We start from the raw sequence: 12,738 nt of genomic DNA on the forward strand, positions 1-12,738 counted from the left end.
GACTGACAGTGTGGCCATGATCTTCTCGGTTTCTCCCTTCTGCACCAAGACCTCAGTTCAGCATCCCATGCTCCTTCAGTCCCCTTCAATGACCTTGACCATAAAGTGCTCATCTGGAGACTTTTGGGTGCCTGGAGAGGAGGTGAGAGGGCAGGTTCTGGCAAAGCTGATGCCTTAGAGCAGGGCAGGCAGCTGCCAAGCAGCCATCCAGAAGCATGAATCCATGTGGATGTGTTTCCATGCCTCTGTAGAGATCCTCTACACCCGCCTGTCTTGCTGGGGTGTTGCTGTTTGAGGCAGCAACCCTGAGTTGCCCTCACAGGCTTCTGCAACTACAGGACGTGGACATAATGTAAAATAAATTTTTAGAAAGTTCCTTTGTATAACTTGTCTTCTTGTGTTGGAACATATCCTGGGTTTTATTCCAGCTAATGTATCACGATTCTCAATATCCATACAAACACTAGTCCATTTTAAAATCCTCTTTTTCTAACCTCAGTAGTGTCTGTGGCTTAAGGTCCCATACTTTAATTACATGTTGTGTAATAAAGCATTTCCTTAGCAGCTCCTTAATTTATACAGCAGAAAATATCTACTAGGTAGCATTTCATCTACCTTGCTTCTGTTTGCTATTATTAATTTACTCTTAAAACTGGCATCTCAATTTTCCGGTCAAGCATTTCTCTCCCTGTCAAGTGCTCTCCCTTATCCATTTTGAAGTCAGAGAACATCACTCAGCACAACATCCATTTTAGTGTGTGCTTTACGTCATAGTTTCAACATAATTTCCTAAATAGTTTTGAAACAAGTTAACCTTGAGTTGCTTCGGAGTTTCCTGGGCTCCTGATGTTCCTGCTCTCTGTTCCTCTCAGGTCTGCCATGGACCTTCCTCTCCTCATCCCTCAGGGGTATCCTATGTCCCATACTGTGCAGAAAGTCTTGCATCTTTGTCTTCTGAGGCTGCTCCAATTACTTCAAAAATTACAATTCTCTTCGACACCCATAGTCTTGCCCATTTTTGGAGAAACTGACAGGAAAATTGGAGATTTCTCTGGAAAAGGGATGAAGAAAGCACACCCTTCTCAAAGATTTGAAGGGGTTTATTGAGCAATGGTTTCATCCCGCTTTCCATGCTCTGGAGTTTATGTAATGATGGAGAGTTTCAAAACTTCTGTTTCGTTTCATTATTAGAAAAACCTTTTCAAAGGCAGTGGTAAACACATGCTTGTCACTTTTTTCCTAGGGAAGGTGCAAGGAATTTGCCCTAATTCCCACCCTACACTCCTGTTCAGAGACAGAAAACTTTACACTATTATCAATGAAGTGGTAAGCAATGAGAGGTACTGATGAATTTTTTAGGTTCAGAAGAGTTTCTGTGCTGCACTCATGGTAACATTATCCTCCACGCTGCATGGGCTTGGCTGACAATGTGGCACACCCAGGAATTCAGCTACCTATATAAACCCTTGCAAAAAATTACAGTCTGATGATGTTTTCTTCTGTGGTGTGATTTTCATTCTTTTGCCTTTAAATTTCTGTAGGTGTTTCCAAATAAATCAATTTTGCAGAGAGTTAAGGTAGCCATAAAAATGTGCTAAGTATGCAGATTTTGAAGCTGTGAAGTTCCGATCCAGATGGAATTTTTAAAAGTGAAATTTTACTCAACTTTCAGTGCAAGATTTTTTTTTCCTGAGTTTTCTTCGTGCTGAGAATTCTTGAGTCTGTTACTCTGAGTGTGTGTGTGTGTGTGTGTTTGTGTGTGTGTGTGTACATGTGCATCTGGGGTCTCTGCTATTTCAGAAAGTGTAACCTCTTTATTAACCAAAGTTCACACAGAGTTTTTTTCTTTATCTCCCTTTATCAATTTTATCTATATGTATGATTTTAATAGCTTCATCGCTACCTGTACATAAATAGATACATAAACAAGCCAATGCTGGCCTTTATTGTGCTGGGAGGCGTGGACTGAAACTGGATTTGTGTGGCTGAGGATCTATATACTGAGCTGAACATAACTGCCTCTAGCTCCTGTGCACAACATCTAATTTATGGATTTAAAAGTCCATAAGTGCTCATTGTCATGATGGATCATAACAGCTTTTGAGGCAGTTTTTCAGCACCAAGGTGGCAAAAGATATTAACTTAAAATTACTCTGCATACATGCATTTTTCTGCATCTGTGACAGACCTTCAGTACTGACCATTGTAATGAAGGGGGTCCATTGTGGACTCTCCTGTGTTCCCAGAGGAGAAATCATGAAGGACAAATAAAGGGAACTGTGTTCACACACAAACAAATTTTCCTATTGTGCTGATAGACTTCAGCTGAAATAAGACAGGAATAAGGTAACTGGTACCTCTTTCAGGCTAAGAGGTTAAAGTGTCGAGGTTTAACCCAAACCAGTGCTGTATGCCATATCCATCAGCCCTGTTTCAGGCCGTGGGAGGCAGAGGTGCAGAGGGGTTTTGTGAGCCTGCCCTTGTTCACCACATGTGTGCCTAGGTACTGCAGATAGTAGAAATTTCCATCAGGGGTCTCTGGCTAGCAGATGATCTTTACACATCATGCCAGCGAAACACAGAAATTCAGAGAAGTCTGAGGAAGGGGCTGAAGCTTTCTCATTCTGTTTCTATAAGGGGAAAACCTGCCACATGGGGACAGAGGGCTTTGGCCACAGTGCAAATGTGCCAGCACAGTGAGCCCTTGCATGGACATCCCGACTACCCCATAGTGCTAAGCTCCCTGGAATTATCCTGCACTTGTGTGCAGAGTGTAAAAGAACCACTTAAAAACAAAAAAAACCCCATCACAATCTGGTGTCCGGGGCTAGACTTTTAGCCAAGCTGCTGAAAGTCATGGCTGCCAGATGCTGTAAAAATTACAGGATCACATCTGGAAGAGACATGTGAGGGGTGGCAGGTAGTGCCCTTCCCTGTGTCTGTTTTTATGGCAAGTGTGTGTGTAGGATTGAGAGGGTGACTGCATGTATGTTGGTGGGTGAAGGAGCTGGGGACCAAAAAGCCCATGCAAAACTGCAGGCTGCTGCTGCTGGTAAGAGCTCCTAGTTTAAAAGGGGCTTTGCCCAGAGGATCTCAGCTGCTTCTTGACTAGATAAGCTTTGGTGAGTCAGATGAGGAACAGATATACCTGAAAAGCGCAAATCTAATACCTTGGGTTTGGGTTTGTTTTTCAGATTATGAAATGTGGAAGTGGGAGAGGTAGGCACAAAATCCAAGTGGCAAAACCAAGCCCTGCTTCAAGAAGGATCTGTCTTCTGCTGTGCACAAGCAGAAAGAATCATGGAGAGATATGGTAGCTTGAGGGGACAGTTTAGCAATATTCTTCTTTCTGCCAGAAATCAGGTCCTCTCCTCAGCTGGCAAAAGCTGCAGACAGCGTCCTCCTTGTCTGTGTGGGGATCATTTCTGTATAACGTGAAACAAGAGGGAGGGAGAACATAATTTTCCCTTCACAGCAATTATTTCAGCTTTCAATAAATACCCAGGGTATATGTACAAAATATGTTCAATGTATGTAGCAGCTGTTTAATGTATAATCAGAAGTTACTGTGACATCCATGAAAGAAAATAGGCACATACAGCATACTTGTAGTATGTGTTGCACAGTTCAATGTGTGTCTCTCATGGATACATACGGTATATTATCTGTACATTTACCATGTGCATGCATGCTTACATACTTGCATATTTGTATTTTTCTGTAGAAAGAAGACCGATTTTTAAATTCTGCAACACGGGTAAATTATAGAGTAAGTACAGGTCAGATGACTGTTTTGATAATTTTATAGTTTTGGGAATTAAATTAGAAAAATGTAAATTGCCTAGAGCCTGAGGACCCTAACTCTCATATTCAGAAGTAACTTGGGAAGAAAGTCTCCACCATGTAAATGAACTTTGTACTGGCTTTTCTGAACTGAACTTGATTTTATATATATATAAGTATGTAAGTATTGCAAAATGCTTATATATGGTTTCTTTCTGTCTGAATGTAATTATTTGAATTCTTGAGACACACAGATAACAGCTGTAATGGGACTTCAGTCCCACTGTTAGAAATTTTTTTTTAAAAGACACTCTTGGCAACCGTAGTACAAAACTGCTTAGAATTCAGCTTAAATCTTAAGTGTCATGTGCCTAAGATTTTGTGGAAGTGTTTGTGATGGAACAATAAGGCTCTTCAAGGCCTGTGTGCTGTCAGGCAGACCTGCAGTGTGCACAGGCTTCCAGCAGGGCTGTGTTTCCATGAAATACTTTCTGTGTGATATAATTTTTTTCAATCATGCTATAGGTCACAAGACATGGGTTAATGCATCCTTTCCCAAACAAGTGCCAGCAAAGCTTTTATACTCTGCCCCAACATGGACTATTCTGTAAATGCTACCTTTTATTAAAGAAATATTTTGGAACAAATGCAGAGGGTTTTTAATAACATTATTGGCACCCCAGCCTTCTGCCTCTAAAGCCAGATGACTTGGGGCTCTGTAAACACAGGCAACACTTTCTTCATGTCAGTAGCCTTAATGATTTCAACTCTGTACAGTACCTGTAGCAAAACCGAGAGTGCACCTCAACCACATGAATCGGGTTTTTTTTCCCCCTTTAAAACTTTTCACCATACATCATGTTGTCATAATTTTATGTTATAGGGAAGCTTAGGAATTTCCAGGATGATGAGCAAGCATCTCACAGGAAAGGAAAAATTCTCCCCTCACTTGGTGGAAACTTATCCACTCTCAATTTACCTCACAGAAAATCTTCAAGCTGGTCCCAAGCAAACCCTACATCAAGCCTTGGCTATTGCGGTGCTACAGAAGTCAGTAGGACTAACACAAGGATGGGCAAATTTCAGTGAAGTTTCAGTAGCTCTCTCTATAGGATTCCCAATCTAATGCCTGCTGCAGTCAGGAGGTGGATGTTGTCTGGTGAAAGGAGACATGGTGGTGGTGCTGATAGTGGTTGCCTCTTGGGCTAGCTGAGACCCTAAAGTACTACAGCCCTATAACCACCTGCAGAATTAGGGATTTTGTGGGAAAAGAGGGAATTTTTACCTAGAGGTTTGAATTGAAAAATAAATAAACGGGACCTGGTTCCAGCTGTTTTGTGCTTGGAAATAAGGACAACAAAGCCAACAGAAGTGTATAAGAGGGGACAGAAAATGCAGGTGACTATGTCTGGAAGGCATGAAAAGGTAATTTAGTATGCACCTCTGTCATTTATCACATACCGATCCCCCTGCATGTGTTCTGATAAGTGTGTGCAAAGGTGGGAGGAAGCTGAGGGCATGTGGATACACGTGAACACGTGAGCACACAGCAGGGCCACCACACAGGCTACCTCCTGTGGTACCCTGAGTGCCACCAGTGTCACCACCCTCACCACTATCTCTTTGGGGCTGGAGGCAGCCAGATGCTCTGGGAGATTCTACACCAGCCCAGTGACAAGAGCAGTGTATTTTCCTATGTTCCTGTCAGCTGGCTTTGTTCTCCTGACCAAAGCAGTGCAGAGGGAACTGGCTTTTCCCACTCACTGGGGTGCAGGTGCTGCGGGACAAGCCACCCCCAGAACCTACCTCGCTGCATCCAGCTCCCTCTGTGCAGCACTGAGGAGGAAGAGCCTGTCCTTCCCTTTACTCAATGTGCTGCTGCTGCTATAGAAAAAAGACATATTGCCAATCCCTCTGACCTGGCAGGGTTCTCTTGGCATCTCTGCAGCTCCATCTGAAAGCAGTGGGGCCATGTGGATTTGAGGGCATCTGTTGGGGGATGGCAGGGCAAACTGGCACCTTCTGGCAGGTGACATGCAAAAAACCCTTAGTCCCCACATGTTTTTGCCCAATCCATTTTGCAGGGCAAGAACCAAGAGCGGGACTGAAAGTGGGGGCTGACCTCAAGCTTGTTGTTATGGCTGTTCACACAGCTGTCTTAGTGGGAAAAGCATTTTGGAGTGTACTGCTTTGCCTTTCCCATGGCTGCACTGTGAGGGAGGCAGCAACCTGCATCCCACATCCTGTACCCCACTCCCCATATCCTGCAACCTGCATCACTCATCCTGTGTCCTATGTCTTGCATCTCACACCTGGGCCCTGCATACCACATCCCATGTGGGACCAGGTGGAGAGAGGACTGGGACCACTGCCTGTTAGCACTGCGGGCACTCTCTTGGTGCCGGGAAAATTAGAGGGGTCCCAAGGTGCTTTAATATCAGGCTGCATGATCAGAAAAGTCACAACAAAAGGCATGGTCACGAGTGTCAAGGGAAGGACTCGGTGCTGGCACTGCCCGCAGCTGAACTCCCAGTTCTGTACCAGGTCTGAGGAGAAACCCCGAGTGGGTGCAGAGGGCAGCATCCACAAAGTGCATCCTGCCTGGCCCAACGAGCCCAGGACTGGGATGTGCCTCCTTCACCAGCCAGGGTGTAAACAAGCACCTGAGTGTGTCTGGCCTGAGTCAGCCCCTGGCTTCCCTCACTGCCGCCAAGGCTGCAGGAAATTTGGATGGCAAAGTCCCTCCCATGACTGCCAGTCTCTTTGTTGGGAGCTGGGAAGAAAACCTGTCAAAGTTGAGGAGGAGGAAAGGTGTGTCAAAAACTGAATTGCAAAGTAGGAAGGCAATTTCGACTTAGCTGAAGAGTCTTGAATTTCTTAGTCGGGAATATAAAAAGCAGAGTGTGAATCTGCAGCTTAAGAGCCTTCCTAAAAGTGTCAATAATTTCCATATACAAAGAATTTATTTTAGCCTTGGATTTCAATGTAAAGTGATTCAACTACGGAAAGTAGGACCACTTTATTGCTGTTCACAAATTCACATGCATTTATTCTGCTGAAAATTTGATATAGGGCATTTTTTGTATTCCCATTTATCGCTTGCCAAGAAATAATTAAGAATAGGAGCTAGAAGATTAATTTTAAATAAAAAATCTTCTCAAATGAAAATGTCAGGTCATAAAAATTCCTTTTAAATCATAACAGCATATAAATCTTTGAAATTAACCATGTAATTACAATGTCTATCAACTTTTACCTTGAGCTTTGAGCCTCTCTTTTTAATCTCCCATTCTTTTTTAATGAATAGCTATTTTGAAATTAAAAAGTACTGTTCATTACACATGCCCCACTATAATAGGGTTTTTATCATATTTGCTCTATTTAAAAATACTTGCTACTTTGTAATTATTCACACGCCGATCCCTTCCTATATTGAGTAGAAAATAAAAAATGAAATAGAAGTCAAAGGTGCTTTAGAGCTGAATGATTTACACAATTCATTAAGGACGGTGATTTTTCAGTTAGCATCAGATTAAATGGTTACTTACTCTCAAATAGCCCTTGGGGAGTTGAATTGCTGGGTAGCAAACAGATTAAAGTTTGCATTGAAAGAAAAATTGAATTCAGAGGTAATCAATAGCATAATAGGGGCAGTGAGTGGTGCCTGCTGCCTGAAATGAAATTACCATATTTTTAATCTTAATTTTCCACTCTGTTTATCTGACAGTGTGGATGTGCAATCCAAACAGATAATGAGAGAGTGGGATATTGACACTGCTGTCCTCTGGAGTGCTTGTTTTCAGTGATTAAATGCTGTGATCTGTGATTACTTTGTGCAAGGATGTCAGAGCTGCTGGCCAGGACTATGGGAGGGACACTAGCTCAGCAGCTGTAGCTCTCTGGTCTCTCAGGTCCTAATGTCTGAAATTCATTTTCTGCTGGCTATACGGGGAGGGGGGGGAAATTGCCTCTTTATGTATATACTTCTGCTGCACAAATTACAATAATTAATCCCATTACTATTGTTGTCCTGATTCAGAAATGTTTAATTAGATCAATATGTAGTGCACCCTCTCTGTAAGAGCTGTATTAAGGAGCCGCCAAACTTGCAAGGGGTAGTAAGACATGAGTTATTATATAAAGCATGACTAGCAAAGTTTGGAGGTACAGTGAATTATCTTTGTAGCAGAAGAAGATGGATAATGGAAAGCATGATTGTACCAGAGATCCAGCAAAGCCAGTTGGTGCAGATATATGGAAATCTGAAATGTAAATAATACCCATTGTAAGTATAACATCCGCAGTCTTTTAAAATGCAAATGTAATGATAGAGATGTTTTTGTAAAAAACATGGAAGGACTTGGGAACAAAACATGATTTAAAAATTGTAATACATTAACATAGCTAACACAACTGGAATGCAAAAAAATATAATGATGCAACCCCTTTTTGACAAACAACCTCGAAGATTTCTCAATTCTATGAGTATGAAATCTCAAAATATTCCTGGTGTTTGTTGCTTAACTTAAACACAGTGTAAGCCATTTGCATTTTGATTAGAACCAGTGAGATAGTATGTTCAGTATCAGGGCCTGATCCTGCCTGATAATGGGATTACTGGCAGATAGCAAGGTTGTTTGTGTTCCTCAGTCTTTCAGGGATCAGGCCCTGGAAACAGAATTTAGGAAGCCTTGAAGTGTGTGCATATGTGTGATGGATGGGTGGGTTACTTGAACTGGAGTATGTCAGGCCTTGGCAGTGTATTTATTGGCAACAGCTATCATGTTCTCAGGAGAATTAGCACCTCTCTAGAATACAAGTTCCACATTTGATTAGAGTCTGAATTGAACTTCGCACTTTTCTAACATCGCCACTGGGAGTTTCTCCTTGTGCATTTTCCCAAACCATTGTATCAAAGATTACTTTGGTCTAAGAGAGGATATTATTTCAACCAGTAATTGGTAATTTAGCCATTTTCAGGTATTTTTAGGTTTTGCATTCTTTTTTAGGGTTTTTTTTCTTTGGGTGGGTAGGTGGGTTTTTTATCTTTTACTACAATGCAACTTTGTTTTCACAAGTGCTGGATTCTCATACCTACTGTCACAGTCATTACTGTCTGCAAGATTTCTCTCCTCCTGAGAATGAGGTGCAGTATGAAGAGCTGAAGGACTCTGAGCCATAAGTGCAGCCCTCACTGTCTGTGAGTGTCTGCATCTTCAAGGAGATCACATTTCTTGAGCTCTGCTTTGACAGAGAGTAAGGAGGATACACCTCACAGCAGGTACTTCAGGAATGCCCAAAAGTCAGATCCATCCTTCCTTGCATGTATGGATGTAAACATGTATGTGCTAGATTGATTTCCATGGATGAAAGCTGTAGTCCACAAGCATCCTCAAATTTTGTCCTTCTATAGTAATTTCTATAGGCTGGAGCAGCTGCTGCCAGGTCAGGTGTTCTTCACCAGACAGGGCTGTCTTTGCCCTCTCCTTTACAACTAATTCAAATAAATGTCATAATATGCTGAGTCATCCCTAATTTTACCTTCCCCTCTCTTTGAACACAGTTTGGATGCTCAGGTGGAAACAATGCAAAAGAGCTTCTTTACCTAGAGAAACCAAATCTTGGGAACTCTGTAACATCAAATCCCTGAAGGTTCAGAGAAAGCCCTGCTTTACTCATAGGGAGCAAAAATAGTAAAATAGCTGCTACTCCAAGAATTAATATAGAAAGTGGAAATTGCCACAGAACTACCACTCCACTGTCAAAAACTGAAACATGGCAAAGTCATGAAATTTCCTCCATTGCCTTCCTTAAACAAGTACTTTACTCCTTGGGAAACTTGTTCCTATTCCAGATAAAACTAATAGTAAAGAGGACTTCAAAGGGAAATGAAAAAGGAAGGTAAGTCAGAAAAATACTTTGGCACATGTGTGTGTCCCCTGTATGGGTGCTGAATTACACCCTGTGCAATACCCAAACGTGCAGATCTGGAATATTTCGTTGTAGTTTCTGCATATGATAAGAATCTTGAGGTTGATGTAAAGAAATATAATGTAGTACAATGCATGTTAACCGAGATATCTGCAGGTATTTGTTAGTCCCTATTAATAATTTTCTCTCAGTAAATCATAACTAGCCATGTATCTTGCATGGTGCTATTCCTTCTCCTTTACTTAATGTTCATGAGGATGAAGGTTCTGATGCAATATTGTTGAAATCTGTGGAAGTTTTATCACTGACTTCTGTGAGAGTAGGACCAGGATTAAAATGCATATGGAGGTTTCCCCAGTCTTAATTCCCTGTTTGTGACTGACCCAATGAGAAGATGGGACAGAGCCATGAAACCAGTTGCTTTTTTAAGGGCACTCTTAATTTTTGTTGTTTTGTGTTTGTTGGGCCTTTTTATTTTTCCAATTTCAAACCTTGCTGTTGGTTCAAATTAAGTAATTATACAAATATTTCTAGCACAAATTGTCATGAATGTTAAATTATAATGCCTTTTAAAATGAATACTTAAATATATGACCTTGAAACTTGCTGCTTTTTTTTTGCTTTGTTTTGTTTGTTTGTTTGTTTGTTTGTTTTGCAAATACCAATAAAATTAAAATACACTGCAGTGTTTGGAAAGTGAGTGTAAGAGAGGTGTGAGTGAGGCAGAAGCAACTCCAATTAAATATCTGATCAAACATTAATGACAGTATTCACCCACCTTTAGTAAGAAGACAGTATCCAAAATATTCACATAATTACAACCCATGCCTTCATCAGACACTCAAGATTACATTATTCTCATATTAATCTTTGAACAGTGCATTGAGGTGATACTTTGTCACTTCCATATGGTCAATGACGTGAGTTCCCCTCAGAATTGCCAATATCTCACTGAGTCACTTCCTTTACCATATTTCTTTGAAACTGTTTTCTCCTGAAATTACTATATCTGCTGTGTTTGTCACATCCATTAATATAAAATACAATGAATTTGTATTAGCAATATTTTTAAAAATTGCTAAAAAATCCTGACGTGAGAAACTCCTTTGATTCATGATGTGGGATTCAGATCTGCTCTCCTTATTCCACAAACTACTTCAGATAAAGATGACAGAAAGATAGGTGTTTTTCACAGTTATTCAGAGTTTACAAACCTTCTGAAGCTGAGGAGTTTGCTTGAGCATAGTGAAGTAAGAAACTGTCTTGAAGAGGTAGAAGCAATAATGTTGCTGTTGTTCCCCATATATTAATACCTCTCTACCATTTATGGAAAATTATCAACTCAGATGTGAGCAAGACTTAGTCCTCCAGCTTTCTTTTAAACAGGGACATCCATAATCATTACTACTCTTTGCACCGTGTTATCTGTGTGTGCATCAAACTCCTTATAAGCACTTTAAAATGCTGTCTCTGGGACTCAGTGATATTGCTAATAAACACCCATTGAAATGGAAAGTGGCTAAAAAACTGTTTGAACTTCTTTCCTGTTGTCTGACTACAGAGGTATAGTCCCAGCAAACGTTGGGGTTTATAAGAGCACAAAAGCTTTCTTCTGCCCATGTACCTGCAGTCACCATTCTAAGTATATTGAGCTTCAGAGCACACAAAAGAGAGGGAGAAAATCCAAACCAATCTCTTCCCTTTCACTCCTTAAATCCTGACATGCTCCATCACCTCTTCAAAATAGTGAGCTGCACTTCCCCAAAATGGAGAAAAGAAGCAAAATCAAATGCAAAACAATGAAGGAGGGATAATCTGATCTTTAAATAAGGAGACATGTTGCTTGAGGCTTAAGCAGGGTAAGGTTTCACAATGATGTCACCTTCTTCTGAGAACGTGACCCCCGTGAGAGGTGAAGGGTGAAATATAAATACCGCTAATCCATTGTGTTTGTATATCTCTTAAATATGTGCCAAGTTTGGCATGGCTGACTCCACCAACTGTCTGGCAAACTAGGAAGTCTTCACTACAGGCTTTGAATGAGCAGTATTCATGAAAATCAAATAGCTGCTCTTTCTTTTTCTGACTGAAGTACACCTCATTGATGTACTTTCTCTAAAAATAGACCTATCTTTCTGTCTCATTTCTGACAAAACTGTCTGATTTTTTCAGACAAAAGCAGAGGAGCCATTACTTTTCATACAGACAGCAATATCCTCCACACACAATGGTTTCCACAATCCTAAGTTAAAAGTCACACGTGTAAAGTTCACTACTGTTTGCTTCTTTGTTTGTTTGTTTGGTTTAAAAATCTATTCCAATCCAAACATGAATGTATTCAGGAAAGTCACATTGTCCGTGTGAGAGAAGCTGCTGGAGTGGTTGACTGACAAAATATGTCTCTCCTTGCCTGGCTGTCTATGTATTGGTAAAGGTGGAAGGGAGCTGCAATAGCAGAGATTTCTATTTTTAGGAGATGTTCATTAAATATATTGAGAACAGAAAAGTTTAAGATTTTTAAGGATGTCAGTGATTAACATTTTTTTGTTGTTGGAATACCCTGGGACAAATCTCTGTGTCAGTGTTATGGGAGCAGAAATGGAAACTGATTGAGAGACCACTCTCCAAGATCTTTTTGTAGGCCTTGTGATACCTGTCTACTTTTAAGACCAGCAACATAGGAAGCACAAATACGGATTTCATTTTAATAATATCTTTATTTGAAAGTGCAAATGTTTATAGGCATAACAGCTGGTGAGAAGCTGCTGCCCCATCTCAAGACAGCAGGAGGAAAATCTGTGCCCTACCACCTGGACCAGGGAATTTGTTTAATCCAATATTTGTCTGCAGAGAAGTTTCCTGTGAGGGACACAGAGAGAAGGAGGATGAGGGAAAAAGGGAAAATACTTATTTTCAAGAGGAAGGCAACGTTTGGCATAAATATTGTATCCCAGGAGGCACAGCTTTTCCAGGTAGAGCCTGCAAAATGCTTTTCTGTGAACTTGAGAAATGCCCTTTTTTGCC

Source organism: Vidua macroura, chromosome 2, assembly GCF_024509145.1.
Source record: "Vidua macroura isolate BioBank_ID:100142 chromosome 2, ASM2450914v1, whole genome shotgun sequence".
NCBI lineage: Eukaryota > Metazoa > Chordata > Aves > Passeriformes > Viduidae > Vidua > Vidua macroura.